This window comes from Balaenoptera borealis, assembly GCF_965194805.1.
Source record: "Balaenoptera borealis genome assembly, chromosome: 6".
Taxonomy (NCBI): domain Eukaryota; kingdom Metazoa; phylum Chordata; class Mammalia; order Artiodactyla; family Balaenopteridae; genus Balaenoptera; species Balaenoptera borealis.
The window spans coordinates 38805093-38826673 of record NC_138863.1 but is presented as its reverse complement, the minus strand read 5'-3'; the positions used below and the strand labels follow the sequence as shown (position 1 = coordinate 38826673).

Here is a 21581-nt window from a genome sequence, read left to right as displayed (position 1 = left end):
TGCCATTGCCTATATCCTAATTCAATTTTCTGTTTTATCTGGTTAGGCCCATGTCTGAATACTGACCTCTTTTATACCTATCACTCAGCACAGAGCCTGGCACATATAAGACTCTCAATGTTTGTTCAATGAATAATGAATGAATGACTTCTGTCCTAGTATGAAATAATGGCCATCACTACAGAAGAGTTATTAGACAAAAGACAATGACTCCATCTTTATTAAAGTCCAAACAAAAAGGGAGAAATGGATTTTTTTTTTCTTTTTTTTGGCCTCACCTGGGGCTTGTGGGATCTCAGTTCCCCAACCAGGGATTGAACCTGGGCCACAGCAGTGAAAGCCCAGGATCCTAACCACTAGGCCACCAGGGAACTCCCCAAGAAATGGACCTTTATTGAAGGATGAGGGTTAAAATTTAAATGTGGGGCTTCCCTGGTGGTGCAGTGGTTGAGAATCTGCCTGCCAATGCAGGGGACACGGGTTCAAGCCCCGGTCTGGGAAGATCCCACATGCCGCGGAGCAACTAGGCCCGTGAGCCACAACTACTGAGCCTGCGCGTCTGGAGCCTGTGCTCTGCAACAAGAAAGGCCGCGATAATGAGAGGCCCGCGCACTGCGATGAAGAGTGGCCCCCACTTACCACAACTAGAGAAAGCCCTCGCACAGAAACGAAGACACAACACAGCCATAAATAAATAAATAAATAAACCCAAAAAGTTAAAAAAAATTAATTTAAAAAAAAAAAATTTAAATGTGTGCTATAACTGGATATTCCACATTAGAGTGGGTTAGCTGAACAAGGAACAGAACTTCCCTAGAGGTCCTTATCCCTCTTGCCCTGGATAGCACATATATCTGCTAAAAGACATGGACAGAGAAGGGATGAGCTCTCAAAGTATCTTCTAGTTTAAAGATGCCGACTCAATAGCTTAAAGAGGGAAAGAACAAAAGAAGAGAGGGAGGCAGGGAGGGGAGAAAAGAAGGAGAGAAGAAGGGAGGGAAGGGAAGAGAGAGGGAGAGAGGAGGGAAGGAAGGAGAGGAGTCCTATGCAAAGAATCCTAGACCACTAGAGAACATTTATGTTTTTTCTAGGTTAGGTTGGAGGCAATACAGATCATGTTCTGAAAACCCTTGAGTATCAAGTCCATTTGTCTGAAATGAAGCCAAGCCTAAGGAAAAAGTATAAGAAAAGTCATGTCCAATTGTCAGACTTCTCCACCTCCTTTTGCCTATACTCCCGGCCAGCCAGTATCTTAACACAAAATCCTAAAAGTCTGGGTTCCTCCCACTGTGGTTCTCTACATGCTCTCAAATATTAAGTATACACTTGTACTCTCTCTGCATCAACTTTATTGGATCTAAGTTCTATTCCTTTGTGCTCTTATTCTTCCAATAGGTCACTGAGAGGTATTATGCTTCTGATTTAAAGGACTGTCCATTACTGAAAATATTACCTCCTCAACTCTTTTTTTTTTTTAGCCTCCTCTACTCTTTATGGTCAATGTGGACCTCCGACTCTCTCTAATGAAAAAAATGTCTCAGTCCTATGACTGTGGCAGATTGTTTTATTTGTTAACAATTCTTCCTTCCCTCCCTGTCCTTGACATGGTTCCCTGTGGGCAGAGTATAGTACTGAGGCATGCCACTTGATACAAGAGAAATCATTTCTAATCCGTGTCATGAAGAAATATTTTTCTTGCTCCACAGATATCTTACACCACAGATAAAATACCATATGAGCACCTTTCCCCTCAACAGCCAGGGTACATCAGCACAGAGAAGCAGCCTTATACTCCCTGCCCATCACTTTGCACAGCACATGCAGATGCTCAGGGGCCGCAATTTGGCTGTACCCAGTTTTCACTTTCTTTTAGTTACTTCCTCAAGATCAGAAGGTGCTACATCTTCGCTGTGAATGGAAGAGCACGTGAATTGGCTTCGAGGTACAACTTCTTTTCTTCATGAATCCATCACCTTCTTATCTGTACATGAAACGTATGCTCTGTCAGTCCTGCCTCCTGAGGACTTTTCCAGTCTCATATATAATGGTTAACCAAAAGAAAAATCTCTTCCCCTATAGCACGAGTTTTCAGTGATAAATGAACAAAGCATCACCAAGTGCTCCTCCCTGAACAAATGCCAAAAGCTGATTCATTCTCTGCATGACATCGGTGGTTTCATCCAACCATAAAGTGAAATATCTGCCAGCGTGCACTTGATAGTAATCGCTCCTCCCTATTCCACTGATACTATGCAACAGCCAACCGTGTCATTTGACAAAGGAATTCTGTCAATAACTTCTGGTTTCTCTCTAAGGATAATGTTTGTCTTTAATTTTCCAGCTGATTTTCCAGGTGTCTCTTCAATAAAATGACTTATACTTAACTTTTGTTACAAGGATCCTTTAATGAAGCTACTAGAGTTTTAATCTCTTACCTACCGTTAGCAGTATAATACATTAATTTTTGTAACGGAAAACATTATTGGGTACTTGCCCTGTGAAACTTCCATAGTATAACAAGGAAGCCACTGTGCTTTGTTTGAAAATGACACCAAGACATCCATGGCTTCACAGACAAAGTTTCATAACAGGCAATGACTGGGGACTAGGAGCGAATGGATGGCAAGCCCAATAAAAAGCAGTTTTGAGATAGTCATCATCATACTTCCATATGCACTTTTCCATTTCAGCTACTGTTTTGAAAACATCACTCTCACAAACGTCCTTGTTTTTACACATACAGATACACGTTTTATATTTGGAATGGGATTCGGTTCTGTAAGTATGTTTATGACATTCTGAACTGCAGCATTTACATTACTATTTTCATCACTATTTTCACACTGCAATGAACCACTTTTGAGCCACTGATCTATTTTTGTGAAATGGAGATACAATTTAAGACCAGCAACAACAAACTATGCTACATTAACAAATAAACAATAAGCAAATGACATAAAAAGTATATTAACCAAGATGAAGTGCACCATGATGAAGTGCTTATGAAATGTAAGCTATATTGACCAGTGCAGTCTTCATAGCATGAACACAATTTTTCATACCATAATAACTTTTAAGAACATAATGGGATCTCTGCTGAAATTATAATTACTCTCACATCTCAGGGTCCTACATGCTCTGCCACTCCTACACCATCTTTCTGATTCACATTTCGAAGTCCCCCCCATCACCCCACCCCCTTGTGTTGGTCTTCTTGCTAAACTTTGAACACATCCAAACACATTCTCACCTTCAGGCCTTCGCACCGGCTGTTCCCTCTGCCTGGACCGCTCCCCCTCAGGTATCTGTATGAGTAACTTCTGTCACTTCCTTTAAGTCTTTGCTTAAGGTCTCTTTCTTCATGAGGGCTACTCAACTACATTTATCCTGTTCTACTTTCTTTCTTCCAAAGCACTTATCCCCTTCTACCATGCTATATAATTTACTTATTCATTTGGTTTATTGTGCATCTCCCACTCCTACCCCTCCACTCCCAACTGAATGAAAACTTCACAAGGGCAGTTTTATTCATTCAGCACCTAGATTCATGGAAGGTGCTTAATAAATAGTAGTTGAATGAATGAATGAATAAGTGAAATTTTTTCACTGCTTTTCCTTTTTAACCACCAATCTGTCTGTGGATCTTACTTTGAGAATTAAACAGAAAATGGAGAACTATCAAATGATTTAAGCAAGAGAACTACACAAGGTCAGAAGATGATTTAAAGTTTGGAAAGGCTGGGCTTTTTTTTTAGTTTAAAAGTCAACCCATGAAAAAAATGAAAGTCACAATTTTCCAAATGACTAGGTCTTCGTAAGTAGTTAATTTCAACCCCGCAATACACATATCTATAGATATATGATTTGTATATATACACATACACATATATGCATGCACACATTAGACATATGTTGAACAAATCTAGAAGCAGCTAAGGACATTTTTCCATCATATGGGTACTCCTCATATAAAAGCTAATGACTTAGGTAATAGTTAAGACAACCATCCATCGTAATTTTCCTAGGATAGCCCAGTTTATACTGTTTGATCTGGTGCCCCTTGCAGTTAGTATCCCCTTTTACTCTCAAAAGTGTCCTTATCTGAGCAAAAATAACTACATGGTTATCCTACTCATAAAGAAGATACATACATTTCTTCTTATTCAAGCATGCCGACCAAGCTTTTGAGGATTTTAGTGGAGTGGGTGTGGAAAAAGTGACAGCCATAATTAATTGTAACACCTACTGGCCAGCACTGCAAATGAACTCTTTCAAACAGGCAATTCTTTAGCCAAGGAGCACAACCATTGTTGAAGTACATGCCACAAGCTTCATATATCTAGCTTTAGAACTCAAATCCCCATCAGGTCACCTGCACAATCTCCAGCCCCTATGAGAATGTTCACATGATGAGTGGGCACAGCACATTCTTCTCTGCAAGCCCTTTGTCTGAAAAACTGAGACCCAAACCCAAGACTCTAGTCAAAAGAGAGGGCAGAAAACAAAGGCTCTTCTATTATCCTCGTGGCCCAGAGGGCTTGGAAACTAGGAGAATGTGGAGTCAAGTCTTCACAACGACACATGTGTTTTGGTCTCTCAGTAAATTCCAAGAACTTGACCAAACACTAGATCTTGAAACTTTCATTCATATCTGCAAAAGCCATGCACCCATCAAGTCTGCAAACAGAATTTTGTTGAAGCTGCTCTCCCGGATCATAGGAGTTGTCCCAATTCATGCCAGCCCTAGGTAAACAGGTATTCATTCTTATTGTGCTCGAAGACAATAATAACCTGGGCTCAGAGCCAGAGAAGACACTTAATATGTCAAGGAAAAAACTATTTTATTTCTTATATGTATAAATAGATGACAACAACCAATTACGTCAGTCTTTTGTCTTCCTTGCTATTTCTTTTTTCCTTATGCATTTTTTGGTTTTTTTTTTTTACCTTTCTTACCTTTGCATTTAACAAATTAAAGACTGAAACAAAGCCAGACTCAAAATTTGAAGTCAGGAGAGGGTGGTGAAGAAAATAATGAAGATTCCTTAATATCTAGGGTGACCACATAATTTATCATCCAAACCAGGGCACTTTTAAATGTGAAAGGGGATGCATTTGATAATTCAGATGGGTCAACAGGAAAAAACCAGGACTACTGCAGGCTAACCAGAGGGTGTAGTCACCCTTCTAATCCCTCATACATTTTCCCACACAAAAGGCATCCTGTGTGTAAAGAAGCAATTCTGCCTCTGCTACATCAACCGAACTTCAAATATAGTCCTCTCTCTTTCAGGCCAGGCCTGGCTTTCCACAATGGGGCTGGAAATGTTTTCACTCCACCCTGCCATTCCCTATTCATGCAAAACTGGTTCCATTTTTACTCAAGAAAGCAAGCAGCAACACACTAGAATGTGGATGCAGGCCAGGTGCCCAGTAAGCCCAGGCCTGGTGCCTCGGGTTTCTCATAAAGGAATACTTCACAAGAAAGGAAGCAACCTGGTGAGAAGGTACACAGATACCAACCGCAGATTTAACAATCTGAATTTGAATGTTAGACCCTTTTGTTGATGCCAAGGCACACGCTGAAACTGGGCAGAGCCCGAAAGCCACCTCTCCAGCAGCACACATTCATCCAGAAGAAATGGCTATGGCACCTGTCCTCAGCTACAGGTAACAACTTTGGTTTCTTTGCCTTTTGCTGAGATCAGTGGTGCAGAAGGATGTGAAAAAAGTAAGAAAATATGTTTTTTTTTCCCTCAAGATCACAGTTCCCACGTTAAACAGAGCCAATGCTTACTTTTACCCCGTACTTCCTGTTCAGGGGGGCCAAACATTGCTCATGTTCTTCATTAAATTTAGTCCTGTGGTTAGTGACTATTAATTTACTGGAATATTTTCCCTCACATGCATCCAGAGGGGAGACCAATTTTGCAATCTAGTTGGAATCTACAGCACATAAAGAATCTATAATGGTGGTAGGAGCAGAAAAGCTCCAGCTGGCTTATCTCAAATGTTCAGAATGACTGATTTCTTCATGGACTCCACAGTCATTCAAAAAGATTCACTGCCCAAGGCTGTTCAATGCTGTGATGGAGGCACTGATAAAGCAAATGTCTTAGGCTGTTAAGCCTTATAAAAGTAGAGTACTACCCATAGCTGAGAGTCTCATGACAAATGCTGGGAGCCAGGGAACCACCTGTCACAGAGATGGTAGAAGAAACTCCTTTTGAATTCATGCAGATGGGACTAAAGTCCTTCCAGCTAGGAGACACTATGAGTCCAAGGGGCCATTTGTATACAAGAACTGCTGTTTTCCCAGTGGTACGATAATCTTAAATTCAAAGACATTTTTCTTAATATAACTGTTTAAACTGCTTCACATAACCACAAATGAGGCCAAAATGGGCCGAAGGAATAATCAAAACAAACAGCTCAATAATGACTTTTTAAATGTTCAAAGAAAGAAGAAACTAACTGGTTAGGCTGCTGGATGATAAGGTTATAAAGCCTCCTGTGGGAGATGAAAATTATGTCTTCCCCACCTGACCCCATCTCCCAACAGTGAAGTGGATAATTTCGGAAGAATACAATGACCCTTTATGCTAGGCTTCTCTTGTCTGCTAGCGATGCCATCTGTCTCCCACACTATATAAACAATCCCTGCAGGAATCTTCTGATGCCCAAACAGATTAGCAAACTCCAGATTTTCACACCATTAATAATATCCCCATCCAGATTAGGCTTCTTGCTTTAATAACTCCAAAGATAAGCCTAATAACTGATCCTTTTTGTTTACAGGTAATGTGAGTGTCATTTTAAAGATAACCTCTCAGAACACACAGCCATCTGTTGGAGGGGGGGGCGGGTGGAGCTCTCTCTAGGCAACAGAAGAAAGGAGCCCTTGAGGGAACAGGAGAAATAGTAAAATGAAAATCGTACTTATGAGACAAATGAAAACATGAAATTTCACCAGGTCTAATAGAGGACTCTAATAATTACATTAAAATCTTTTTCTTCCAAATGACAAACTAGAAAACTATTCAAAAAAAGACAAGTTTCACACTTTGACAAAGGCATACGTACAATAAGAATTCAGAGTTTGCTTGACTCTAGGACAGTGAAAGCAGAAACCGTACTGGGAAGGCTAAAGGCCCCCGGGGAAGTTTGCCTACCGTTCACCTCTACCTACGAGGATTGCTGATGCTTGCCTTCTCCAAGTTTAACATCGATTGATCCCCTGTAACTCTGTGAGCTCTCTGTATCGTCTCCAAAGACTTCCAACTCTAAAAGAAATAAATGTACCTGTAAAGATGTTCCTAAATTAATAATAATAATCAAGGGAAAACACCTGAGCTCTGCTAACAGCGGAAAACACAAGGCATGGAAGAGCCAGACCTCTGCAGTTGCACGTCCTCGGAAACGTCTACGTCTAAATCTGCAGCCCCAGTTTCCTCCAGGCCCCAAGCCCCCGCAGAGGATGTTCACAACACGTTCCAAACCAAAAAGGAAATGAAGCCTCCGCTCCCTCAAGTGACGCTCAGATGGACCCAAGAGTCTCAGCTCCCCGGGAGAACCAAACCTTGAAACACGTCCCAGTGCCTCTCACCCGCGTCTCTGGGCAGCGGAAGCCGAAATGTCAAATGAATGACCGCGCTGGGGCGAGAGGGAGGAAAACAAAGCCACCTCCCGCTGTCCGGTACCTGCGGCGCGAGGGCCGGGCCAGGGCTGCGCACTCACCTGGGGCTCGGCGCCCGCTGCCGCCGACTGCGGGTGGGGACTGGGCCGCCGGGCGGCAGGGCGCCCCCGCAGTCGCCCGGACCCGCGGCCCCGGCGCCCTCCGGCCGGCCCGCGCGCGCCGCGGGGAAAGCAGGCGACCGGGGGCGCCGCCGCGCGTAGCATGCAGCTCCCGGCTGCGGCGGCCGCTGCCACGGGACCGAGGGACCCTGCACGGCCGTCTCCGACTCGGCGACTCCGAGGCAGCGACGAGAGACGCAGCGCGGAGCCGAGCGCGCCCGGCGCGCCCCTCAGCGGCTCTTCCCGCCGCCTTCCGCAGCGGGCTGGGTCTCGGCTCGCCTTTGTGCTGGCATCCTCCTTCGCTCCCAACGACGCCCGGAGCTCCCCGGGCGGCTCCGCGCCGCCGCCGCCCACCCCCGGGTTACGCCGCGCCCCCCGCGCGGCCCGCCGATTCTGTCGAGTCAGCAGCAGCGGCGGCGGCGGCGGCGGCGGCGGCGGCGGCGGGGACGCGCGAAGCCATATCTCCCGCCCGCGCTCGGGAGGGCGCCAGGGGTCTGGGCGTCCGGAGTGGGTTTACGGGCGAGCTCGGCGGCCCGGGCGCGGCGCGTCCCCGAGCGGCCCCGCAGCGCCTGGCTCCCCGCCGCTCGCTCTCCAGGCGTCGCCCGCGAGCCGCGCGCCGGCCCGCCTGCGTCGCCCTCTCTCGCCGCTCCCCGCGGGCTCGCCCGGCCTCCCTCGCGCTGCCACCTTCCTCGGGCCCAGCGTGCCCGGTGCCCGCCCTGGCCCTCGGGGGGCGAAGGGTGCGGGCCGCTCACCTCCCGCGGCGTCGGCGCCCCTCCCGCTGGACGCCCGGGCGGCATCTGCCCGCCGGGGCGCTGGGCTGGGGGCTTCCTGCACGTCAGGGACCAGAGTGGGGGAGGCGGGAGGGGTGAGGGGAGAGGACGGGAGGGACTGCCAGACCTTGGCCAGCTGGACCTTCCCGGGGAAGGTGTGGGAGAGCGGGGCGGATGCAGCTGGGCGAAGGACGAATGCCGAGGCTGCGGCGGAGCCCGAGCTGCTCTCCTTCTGCGACGCCGAAGGACATGAGGGTTCCGAGAGGCGCCGCGGAGGAAGAAGACCCTCTGAGGTCAGGCAGGCTGGAGTCTTCCTGAATCCCCCCGGAAGGCTGAACGGAGGAGTGTCATGCCTCGATTTCCCCAACTGCAAGGGCAAGACGGTAATACTCAGGTTACCTACACGGGGTGTGGTCACGATTAAAAATGGATTATTGAAAGCCCTCCCAGCTACTTTGCCTAAAGAGGGCACTCAAATTAAAAATTACCGTATTAATACTTTCAGCTTTCTGTTTACTTCTTTTGTAGCATCTTCATTGACTCAGTCCCACTTAGGGGAAAGAGTAAAAACGCTGACATATAAGACGATTACCCCCTATGCGTGGTATCTAACTGGATAAGGGAAAGATTTACTTGATTTTACAGTTTAACTACAACCATAGGAAGAAAGTCCCAAAACATTTTTTCCACAAATAATGGATATCCTTATTTACGGTTTTTTGAGTATGTACTTTAAGTATTATCCATTTCTCTGGTAACAGCTATTCATTTTTCCTTTGGGAACTACCCCTTCCCCCTTGCCCACGAGTCTTTGCGGTTCCAGGATACTGACACCTCCCGCCCTCACTCCCCAGAACTGGCCAGTCTTCATGTTCCAGACCACAGTGATTGGTTCTGGGATGGGCATATTGGTTCAGGAACTCAATCTGGGGCTTTTGCTGAATCAGTTCAGAAAAAGAAGCCCTTCAAACTAGAATAACTTATTTGGAAGGATATAAGCCAGTGATAAGTACCACCAATGCCTGTAAATGAAGTCAAGTCAACTTAAAGAGAAGGAAAACTGGGGGAGAGGGGATGATATCTTTTGAGACTTAGGAGGCAAACATATCTGAAGTGAACTCTACCCCCGAAGGCAAAAATCCCCCTCCTTTCCTCAAGGCAGTTTCAGTTGTGTTCTGTCACATGTCACAAAAAGCCCTGACTCATTATTCCTCTGGATCTTTCCATCCCAGGCATCATTGCTAGGCTACTCCAATGAATTGATGAACAACCCCCCACGCCCCCCCACCACCACCACACACACACAAAAGAAAAAAAATGGTCCTATTCTTGTACTTGCTGGAAGAGTAGGGATCCCGAAAGATCCCACATGATGTTTTCTTTCTACAACTTGCTGTAGGCTCAGCAGCCCCACAACTGCAACCCTTAACCTCCTGTGTTGATTAAGCGCTGTCTTACAATCTGGCTTTAAACAAAAAAGCATAAAAATAAATAGAGCTAAAATGGATCATTCTTGCTGCCCTTAGGTTTAAAAAAACAAAAACAAAACCTTTTTCCCTCACCTTAAAAGCAGTCCCATCTATCTTTAAAACTCTCTATGTACAGGCATTAAACATGAGGCTGAGGCTTCAAATAAGGTTAATTAGCAAAGTCATCTTAAAATCTCAGACTTGCAAAAGTGTGTAAAGGTTAGGTTCTTTCATGCCACACTCCCCATCCCTGTCACTACCACTCCCCAAACTGGGGCCTCCCCTTCACAGGATCCCTGACTGGTCCTCATTTAGCCTCTTCCTGAGCTGTTCCTGTGAAGAAAACTCAGTATTTCATAAGCTGGTCAATTCTACATTGAAACTGGCCTAACATTAGATAGTGATTCCTTATATTGAGTTAAAATACTTCTTTCACCTCACAGGACTACAGGGACTAAAGACAGAGTTGGGAACCCCTTGAATTTTCTCTTCCAAGATCTCTGCATGGCCCTTAGCTGTTTATCATAAGGCAGAGAGTCCTGACCCTTCATCATCCTCCATTACCTCCTTTCTGTGAACGTGTCCACCTTTGAGCACTCCTCCTGAAGCACAGCATTCAAAGCTAAACCCAAAGGCAGATTCCAGGAAACTTAAAATTCAAGCCTCTTCCAGCACCACAAGAGGGGTCCTAGAAGTATATTCATGTGGTATTATGTTTCTGTAAAAGTTTTGGAAGTAAAATATTTTCATCTTAAAAGATTGCTGTCTCTGTGTACTCTAACTTCCCTTCAGTCATAATTTTCCTTGTGTCCAGAAGCACTGAAGTGATTGCTGGCATTTTGGGGATCTGGCTAAGGGGAAGCTGAGTTAGTTAAATGGAAAAAATTCATGTGGTTCATGGGCATTACAGCCCACTGGAACAGTAGCATCTATTCTGACTGCTTGAAGGCCTACCGTCACCTGGGTCACTTGGTATTGTGACACGAAGGTGGATGGCCAGAGACCAATCAGCAAATGAATGCTTTGGGACCCAGCACAGAAGCCTGTAGGCAATGGGGTAATGTTTGAAATGTATGGATCCAGAACTAGAATTGGAAAATCCTCCCACATCTTATTCTGTATATGTAAAAGAAATTTGGTACAGATTTTCCCAAATTTGACCACTATCTTAAAAAATGTATGTAACTTTCCCAATAATGAGTTGTAGACTGGAAAGAAACTCTTCTAAACTACCAATAATAAAAATAAATTTCAATCAACTCCACTAGTGGAAAGACTGAACTATCTATTAAATCTATAGAACAAAATGTAAAAAAAATCATTTTCATATGAAGAAGAAATCAAAGAGTATGCAGTCAAAAGATGTAGGAAAAAGTATTGTTAAAGGTATACTAGGCAGTTAATTAATTTAAAACATCAAGATATTTTTCTGAATTTGGTGATGTCTGGTTCTTGTGAATTTTTTAATTTGTAATTGGTTGTGATTTTTATTCTAAATAAATACTTTTTGTACCTTCTTTTATACTTGTGGGTTTTTTTCTTAAAGAAGCCTCTGTATTGTGTAATCTTCAGACTCCACAAAATGTGGATCTATCCCCTATTGAACCTGATACTCTGAATGTAGTCTAATCAGTGTAGCATTCAGGGAGTGGGAGCTTCCAATGGAAGAAATAACTAAGCACAATAATAGTTGAGACATCCATTACTGTCCTAGTTCATCTATCAACCATCATAGAGCAATGAATGACTAGTTACAACTAGGGAATTTAGGGCACGACTGAAGAATGTCCATTTGAACACACAAAAAAAGAAAATTTCTTAAATGTATTACAACTTTTCTGTCTTTTGAAAGAAAGTATACCAAACCTAATTGATTCATCATTTTCATAGTGGCTGTAATTTATTTACTATGCTATGATTCAGTGATACCCTTAGGACCTATCTAGGCATAAATGTTTTTGCCTCTACACTAAATGGCCTCAGGCTCCTATAGTTTTCATTGTTGCTGTTGTACTTTAAAAGTAACTTTTTCCTTTGAGCCCCATATTTTTCCTATAACCTTTTCTTTTCTTCATAATCTTTCTTGTCTCACTTTAAGTTCTTGTTTATGGTCTGGTATGGAATTGATAAACTATGTAAACATTCTCATTAGAACTCTGTTTAAAATGCCTTGTGGGAGGGAAGAAGTTCAGTGAATAATATGCCTGAGCTTTAGTGCATACATTTCATGGTATCTGTTGTGGTTGCTTGGAATCCTTTCTTATTTTCTTCCAATTTCTCACTCACTAGTAATGGTAAGAAGCCCTGGATTCTCCTTTTCACATATTCTCTAAGTAAATATTTAATAACCATTTACTATGAGCCAGGCATTCTTCTAAGTGTTAAGGATACAGAAGTAAAGGGAACAGAAAAAAAATCCCTGCCCTTGTGAAGCTTATATTCTGATGGAATAGGGAAGGAGAGGTCAAATAATAAGTTGTGGCAGAAAATGTTAGTGTTTACAATATCCATATGTTCCTATATGTTTTCCAGTCTCCTTTGCATTTAGGATAGCTGTGTGACTACTTCTGGCAAATAGAATCTAAGCAGCAATGATGGGTATCACTTCTAGCAGTGGAGTTAAAAATCCAGTGTGACTTCTTTCCTTCTCTTCACCTTCACTGGATACCACAGAGGCCACCTGTTGAAATGGTGTCATCCCAAGATGGAAGGAGCCTGCATCCCTGAGCCATCACTTGGAGGAAAGCTAACTGATATAAGACTGTGATGAGAGCAAGAAATAAAGTGTTAAGCTACTTATTTGTTACAGCAGCCAGTATTAATGATCCTGACTAGGGACTTCCCTGGTGGTCCAGTGGAAAAGAATCTGCCTTCCAATGCAGGGGACGTGGGTTCGATCCCTGGTCGGGGAGCTAGATTCCCACATGTCGTGGGGCAGCTAAGCCCACACTCCACAGCTACTGAGCTCGCGCTCCTCAGCTAGAGAGAAAACCCGCACACCACAACTAGAGAGAAGCCCATGCACCGCAGGGAAAGATCCTGCACGCCTCAACGAAGATCCCCCGTGCCACAACTAAGACCCGACGCAGCCAAAAATAAATAAATAAATAAATAGATGATCCTGACTATAATGGAAATTAATACCTTGAAATAGGGTATTGCTATAATTAAAACCTAAAATATGTGTCATTTACTTAGGAGTTCAGTAGCAAGTAGCAAAAAACTAACACTGGAAGCTAGAAAGATGGTGATAATAGTATGCAGTGGCAAAACAATTAGTAAAATGTTACCGTTACCACATAACATCTTGAGCCACTGAGTCAGCAGCAGTAAGATAAGTGATTGGAAAGAATCAATTAGTAAGTGATAGAGACTACTGGTTGCATATGGCAAACTATCACAAAAAAGATACGAGTTGAGGAAAGAAGTAACCAGTTTTCAAAAATAAATGAGAGATTACAGAAAGTCTAGAAATTTCAGTCTTCACAGAGGTGGAAAACCTGACTGCTTTTATATTCCAAACAGTAAAAGATGGGATTTATAAAAGCTTTGACAAAGCCCCAGTAAAATTCAGCCAGGGAAAAGATAACATTTAAGGGTGTGCTTAGATAGGTTCAAGGTTACCATTAAGTTGAGGAAGGTTTAAACTAATATTTACAAAAACACTGGGTATAGTTACTGGCACACGTAACTGACTGGAAGAAAAAGATCAGAAACCTATTTATTTTATTAGTTTTTAAATTTTTTAATGTTATTATGATTTTATTTATTTTTTAACACCTTTATTGGAGTATAATTGCTTTACAATGCTGCGTTCGTTACTGCTTTATAACAAACTGAATCAGCTATACATGTACATATATCCCCATATCTCCTCCCTCTCGCATCTCCCTCCCACTCTCCTATCCCACCCCTCTAGGTGGTCACAAAGCACAGAACTGATCTCCCTGTGCTATGCGGCTGCTTCCCACTAGCTATCTATTTTACATTTGGTAGTGTATATACGTCCATGCCACTCTCTCACTTCGTCCCAGTTTACCCTTCCCCCTCCCCGTATCCTCAAGTCCATTCTCTAAGTCTGCGTCTTTATTCCTGTCCTGCCCCTAGGTTTTTCAGAACCATTTTTTTTAGATTCCATATATATGTGTTAGCATACGGTATTTGTTTTTCTCTTTCTGACTTACTTGACTCTGTATGACAGACTCTAGGTCCATACACCTCACTACAAATAACTCAATTTCGTTTCTTTTTATGGCTGAGTAATATTCCATTGTATATATGTGCCACATCTTCTTTATCCATTCATCTGTCGATGGACACTTAGGTTGCTTCCATGTCCTGGCCATTGTAAATAGAGCTGCAATGAACATTGTGGTACATGACTCTTTTTGAATTATGGTTTTCTCAGGGTATATGCCCAGTTGTGGGATTGCTGGGTCGTATGGTAGTTCTATTTATAGTTGTTTTTTTCTTTTAATTTATCTGCAAGTCTTTTTTTTTTTTTTTTAATTTATTTATTTATTTATTTATGGCTGTGTTGGGTCTTAGTTTCTGTGCGAGGGCTTCCTCTAGTTGCGGCAAGTGGGAGCCACTCTTCATCGCGGTGCGCGGGCCTCTCACTATCGCGGCCTCTCTTGTTGTGGAGCACAAGCTCCAGACGCGCAGGCTCAGCAATTCTGGCTCACGGGCCTAGTCGCTCCACGGCATGCGGGATCTTCCCAGACCAGGGCTCGAACCCGTGTCCCCTGCATTGGCAGGCAGATTCTCAACCACTGCGCCACTAGGGAAGTCCTATTTATAGTTTTTTAAGGAACCTCCATACTGTTCTCCATAGTGGCTGTATCAATTTACATTCCCACCAACAGTGCAAGAGGGTTCGCTTTTCTCCACACCCTCTCCAGCATTTATTGTTGGTAGATTTTTTTGATGATGGCCATTCTGATTGGTGTGAGGTGAAATCTCATTGTAGTTTTGATTTGCATTTCTCTAATGATTAGTGATGTTGAGCATTCTTTCATATGTTTGTTGGCAATCTGTATATCTTCTTTGGATAAATGTCTATTTAGGCCTTCTGCCCATTTTTGGATTGGGTTGTTTGTTTATTTGATATTGAGTTGCATGAGTTGCTTGTAAATTTTGGAGGTTAATCCTTTGTCAGTTGCTTCATTTTCAAATATTTTCTCCCATTCTGAGGGTTGTCTTTTCATCTTGTTTATGGTTTTCTTTGCTATAGAAAAGCTTTTAAGTTTCATTAGGTTCCATTTGTTTATTTTTGTTTTTATTTCCATTCCTCTAGGAGGTGGGTCAAAAAGGATCTTGCTCTGATTTATATCATAGAGTGTTCTGCCTGTGTTTTCCTCTAAGAGTTTGATAGTGTCTGGCCTTACATTTAGGTCTTTAACCCATTTTGAGTTTATTTTTGTGTATGGTGTTAGGGAGTATGCTAATTTCATTTTTTTACATGTAGCTGTCCAATTTTCCCAGCACCACTTATTGAAGAGGCTATCTTTTCTCCATTGTATATTCTTGCCTCCCTTATCAAAAATAAGGTGACCCTATGTGTGTGGGTTTATCTCTGGGCTTTCTATCCTGTTCCATGATCTATATTTCTGTTTTTGTGCCAGTACCATAGTGTCTTCATTACTGTAGCTTTATAGTACAGTCTGAAGTCTGGGAGCCTGATTCCTCCAGCTCCGTTTATCTTTCTCAAGATTGCTTTGGTTATTCGGGGTCTTTTGTGTTTCCATACAAACTGTGAAATTTTTTGCTTTGGTTCTGTGAAAAATGCCATTGGTGGTTTGATAGGGATTGCATCGAATCTGTAGATTGCTTTGGGTAGTATAGTCATTTTCACAATGTTGATCCTTCCAATCCAACAACATGGTATAGCTCTCCATCTGTTTGTATACTCTTTAATTTCTTTCATCAGTGTCTTATAGTTTTCTGCATACAATTCTTTCGTCTCCTTAGGTAGGTTTCTTCCTAGGTATTTTATTCTTTTTGTTGCAGTGGTAAACGGGAGTGTTTCCTTAATTTTTCTTTCAAATTTTTCGTCATTAGTGTATACGAATGCAAGAGATTTCTGTGCATTAATTTTGTATCCTGCTACTTTACCAATTTGTTGATTAGCTCTAGTAGTTTACTGGAAGCATCTTTAGGATTCTCTATATGTAGTATCAATGTCATCTGCAAACAGTGACAACTTCTTCATTTCCTATTTGGATTCCTTTTATTTCTTTCTCTTCTCTGATTGCTGTGGCTAAAACTTCCAAAACGGTGTTGAATAATAGTGGTGAGAGTGGACAACCTTGTCTTGTTCCTGATCTTAGTGGAAATGGTTTCAGTTTTTCACCATTGAGAACGATGTTGGCTGTGGGTTTGTCATATATGGCATTTATTATGTTGAGGAAAGGTCCCTCTATGCCCATTTTCTGGAGGGTTTTTATCATAAATGGGTGTTGAATTTTGTCAAAAGCTTTCTCTGCATCTATTGAGATGGTCATATGGTTTTACTCCTTCAATTTGTTAATATGGTGTATCACATTGATTGATTTGCATATATTGAAGAATCCTTGCATTCCAGGGATAAATCCCACTTGTTCATGGTGTATGATCCTTTTAATGTGCTGTTGGATTCTGGTTGTTAGTATTTTGTTGAGGATTTTTGCATCTATGTTCATCAGTGATATTGACCTGTAGTTTTCTTTCTTTGTGACATCTTTGTCTGGTTTTGGGATCAGGGTGATGGTGGCCTCGTAGAATGAGTTTGGGAGTGTTCCTCCCTCTGCTGTGTTTTGGAAGAGTTTGAGAAGGATAGGTGTTAGCTCTTCTCTAAATGTTTGATAGAATTCACCTGTGAAGCCATCTGGTCCTGGGCTTTTGTTTGTTGGAAGATTTTTAATCACAGTCTCAATTTCAGTGCTTGTGATTGGTCTGTTTATATTTTCTATTTCTTCCTGGTTCAGTCTCAGAAGGTTGTGGTTTTCTAAGAATTTGTCCATTTCTTCCAGGTTGTCCATTTTACTGGCATAGAGTTGCTTGTAGTAATCTCTCATGATCCTTTGTATTTCTGCCGTGTCAGTTGTTACTTCTCCTTTTTCACTTCTAATTCTATTGATTTGAGTCTTCTCCTTTTTTTTCTTGATGAGTCTGGCTAATGGTTTATCAATTTTGTTGATCTTCTCAAAAAACCAGCTTTTAGTTTTACTGATCTTTGCTATTGTTTCCTTCATTTCTTTTTCATTTATTTCTGATCTGATCTTTATGATTTCTTTCCTTCTGCTAACTTTGGGGTTATTTTGTTCTTCCTTCTTAATTGCTTTAGGTGTGAAGTTAGGTTGTTTATTTGAGATGTTTCTTGTTTCTTGAGGTAGGATTGTATTGCTATAAACTTCACTCTTAGAACTGCTTTTGCTGCATTCCATAGATTTTGGGTCGTCGTTTTTTGTCATTTGTTTCTAGGTATTTTTTGATTTCCTCTTTGATTTCTTCAGTGATCTCTTGGTTATTTAGTTGTGTATTGTTTAGCCTCCATGTATTTGTATTTCTTACAGAATTTTTCCTGTAATTGATATCTAGTCTTATAGCGTTGTGGTCAGAAAAGATACTTGATATGATTTCAATTTTCTTAAATTTACCAAGGCTTGATTTGTGACCCATGATATGATCTATTCTGAGAATGTTCCATGAGCACTTGAGAAGAAAGTCTATTCTGTTGTTTCTGGATGGAATGTCCTATAAATATCAGTTAAGTCCATCTTGTTTAATGTATCATTTGAAGCTTGTGTTTCCTTGTTTATTTTCATTTGGGATGATCTGTCCATTGGTGAAAGTGGGGTGTTAAAGTCCCCTACTGTGATTGTGTTACTGTCGATTTCCCCTTTTATGGCTGTTAGCATTTGCCTTATGCATTGAGGTGCTCCTATGTTGGGTGCATAAATATTTACAGTCGTTATATCTTCTCTTGGATTGATCTCTTGATCATTATGTAGTGTCCTTCTTTGTCTCTTGTAATAGTCTTCATTTTAAAGTCTATGTTGTCTGATATGAGAATTGCTACTCCAGCTTTCTTTTGATTTCCATTTGCATGGAATATCTTTTTCCATCCCCTCCCTTTCAGTCTGTATGTGTCCCTAGGTCTGAAGTGGGTCTCTTGTAGACAGCATATATATGGGTCTTGTTTTTGTATTCATTCAGCCAGTCTATGTCTTTTGGTTGGAGCATTTAATCCATTTACACTTAAGGTAATTATCGATATGTACGTTCCTATTACCATTTTCTTAATTGTTTTGGGTTTGTTATTGTAGGTCTTTTCCTTCTCTTGTGTTTTCTGCCTAGAGAAATTCCTTTAGCATTTGTTGCAAAGCTGGTTTGGTGGTGCTGAATTCTCTTAGCTTTTGCTTGTCTGTAAGGGTTTTAATTTCTCTGTCGAATCTGAATGAGATCTTTGCTGGTTAGGGTAATCTTGGTTGTAGGTTTTTCCCTTTCATCTGTTTAAATATGTCCTGCCACTCCCTTCTGGCTTGCAGAGTTTCTGCTGAAAGATCAGCTGATAACCTTATGGGGATTTCCCTTGTACTTTATTTGTTGTTTTTCCCTTGCTGCTTTTAATATTTTTTCTTTGTATTTAATTTTTGATAGTTTGATTAATATGTGTCTTCGTGTGTTTCTCCTTGGATTTATCCTGTATGGGATTCTCTGCGTTTCTTGGAGTTGATTGACTATTTCCTTTCCCATATTAGGGAAGTTTTCAACTATAATCTCTTCAAATATTTTCTCAGTCCCTTTCTTTTTCTCTTTTTCTTCTGGAACCCCTATAATTCAAATGTTGGTGCGTTTAATGCTGTCCCAGAGATCTCTGAGACTGTCCTCAATTCTTTTCATTCTTTTTTCTTTATTCTGCTCTGCAGTAGTTATTTCCACTCTTTTATCTTCCAGGTCACTTAACCATTCTTCTGCCTCAGTTATTCTGCTATTGATTCCTTCTAGAGAATGTTTAATTTCATTTATTGTGTTGTTCATCACTGTTTGTTTTCTCTTTAGTTCTTCTAGGTCCTTCTTAAACGTTTCTTGTATTTTCTTCATTCTATTTCCAAGATTTTGGGTCATCTTTACTATCATTATTCTGAATTCTTTTTCAGGTAGACTGCCTATTACTTCTTCATTTGTTTGGTCTGGTGGGTTTTTACCTTGCTCCTTCATCTACTGTGTGTTTCTCTGTCTTCTCATTTTGCTTCACTTACTGTGTTTAGGTCTTCTTTTCCAGTGCTGCAGGTTCATAGTTCCCATTGTTTTTGGTGTCTGCCCCCAGTGGCTTAGGTTGCTTCAGTGTGTTGTGTAGGCTGGTGGAGGAGACTAGTGCCTGTGTTCTGGTAGATGAGGCTGGATCTTGTCTTTCTGGTGGGCAGGAGCATGTCCCGTGGTGTGTTTTGGGGGTGTCTGTGACCTTATTATGATTTTTGGCAGCCTCTCTGTTAATGGGTGGGGTTGTGTTCCTGTCTTGCTAGTTGTTTGGCATAGGGTGTCCAGCACTGTAGCTTGCTGGTCGTTGAGTGGTGCTGGGTCTTAGCTTTGAGATGGAGATCTCTGGGAGACCTTTCACTGTTTGATATTACATGGAGCCGGGAGGTCTCTGGTGGAGCAGTGTCCTGACCTTGGCTCTCCCACCTCAGAGGTAGAGGCCTGACACCCGGCCGGAGCACGAAGACCCTGTCAGCCACACAGCACAGACGAAAAGGGAGGGAGGAAGGAAGGAATGAAGGAAGGAAGAAAGAAAGAAGAAAGTTATTAAAATAAAAAAATTTAAAAATTATTAAAAATTTTAAAATTAAAAAGTAATAAAAAAAGAAGAAAAAAAGAAAGAAAGAAGAGGTAACCAAACCAAAAAACAAATCCACCAATGATAACAAGCGATAAAAACTATACTAAAAAAAAACCAAAAACGGACATACATAACCCTAGGACAAATGGTAAAAGCAAAGCTATACAGACAAAATCACACAAAGAAGTATATACATACACACTCACAAAAAGAAAAAAGGAAATAAAATATATTTTTTTAAAAAAAGGAAGAGAGCAACCAAATCAATAAACATATCTACCAGTGATAATAAACTCTAAATACTAAACTAAGATAAACATAAAACCAGAAACAAATTAGATGCAGAAAGCAAACCCCAAGTCTACAGTTGCTCCCAAAGTCCACCGCCTCAATTTTGGGATGATGTGTTGTCTAGTCAGGTATTCCACAGTTGCAGGGTACATCAAGTTGATTCTGGAGATTTAATCCGCTGTTCCGGAGGCTGCTGGGATATATTTCCCTTTCTCTTCTTTGTTCACACAGCTCCTGGGGTTCAGCTTTGGATTTGGCCCCGCCTCTGCGTGTAGGTCGCCTGAGGGCATCTGTTCTTCGCTCAGACAGGATGGAGTTAAAGTAGCAGCTGATTAGGGGGCTCTGGCTCACTCAGGCCACGGGGAGGGAAGGGTATGGGGTGCGGGGGGAGCCCGTGGCGGCAGAGGCCGGCATGACATTGCAACAGCCTGAGGCACGCCGTGTGTTCTCCCGGGGAAGTTGTCCCTGGATCATGGGACCCTGGCAGTGGCGGGCTGCACAATCTCCCAGGAGGGGAAGTGTGGATAGTGACCTGTGCTTGCACACAGGCTTCTTGGTGGCTGCAGCAGCAGCCTTAGCATTTCATGCGTGTCTCTGGTGTCCGTGCTGATAGCCGTGGCCCGTGCCCATCTCTGGAGCTCGTTTAGGCGGTCCTCTGAATCCCCTCTCCTAGCACACCCTGAAACAATGGTCTCTTGCCTCTTAGGCATGTCCAGACTTTTTCCTGGACTCCCTCCTGGCTAGCTGTGGTGCACTAGCCCCCTTCAGTCTGTGTTCACACAGCCAGCCCCAGTCCTCTCCCTGTGATCTGACCTTTGAAGCCAGAGCCTCAGCTCCCAGCCCCCACCCGCCATGGCAGGTGAGCAGACAAGCCTCTTGGGCTGGTGAGTGCTGGTCAGCTCGGATCCTCTTTGCGGGAATCTCTCCGCCTTGCCCTCTGCACCCCTGTTGCTGCACTCTCCTCCGTGGCTCCAAAGCTTCCCCCCGCCGCCCACCCCCCGTCACTGCCAGTGAAGGGGTTTCCTAGTGTGTGGAAACTTTTCCTCCTCCACAGTTCCCTCCCAGAAGTGCAGGTCCCGTCCCTATTCATTTGTCTCTGTTTTTTCTTCTTTCTTTTGCCCTACCCAGGTACGTGGGGGAGTTTCTTGACTTTTGGGAAGTCTGAGGTCTTTTGCCAGCGTTCAGTAGGTGTTCTGTAGGAGTTGTTCCACATGTAGATGAATTTCTGATGTATTTGTGGGGATGAAGGTGATCTCCATGTCTTACTCCTTTGCCATCTTGAAGGTCGAGACAGAAACCTATTTATTTTAGAAGAAATTATATTACCAGAGAAACTATTAGCCCACCCAGACTAAAAAGTTATTTATCAGTTTAAGTTTCAGAGCAATTTTCCATGTGAGGAAGCAGGTTTTGAATGCTATACACACCCCACCAAGG

General features: G+C 42.5%; 1 protein-coding gene across 9 annotated transcripts in view; it reads right to left on the bottom strand.

Annotated features, from left to right (window-relative positions):
• Positions 1 to 7876, bottom strand: part of HECW2 (HECT, C2 and WW domain containing E3 ubiquitin protein ligase 2) — a 433539-nt gene extending 425663 nt beyond the window's left edge. For all 9 annotated transcript variants that reach the window (XR_014246124.1, XM_082397296.1, XM_082397294.1 and 6 more), the window contains exon 1: positions 7738 to 7876. The gene's annotated coding sequence lies outside the window, so the exon portion shown is untranslated. The remainder of the gene's footprint in view (positions 1 to 7737) is intronic.
• Positions 7877 to 21581: the final 13705 nt, after the last annotated feature.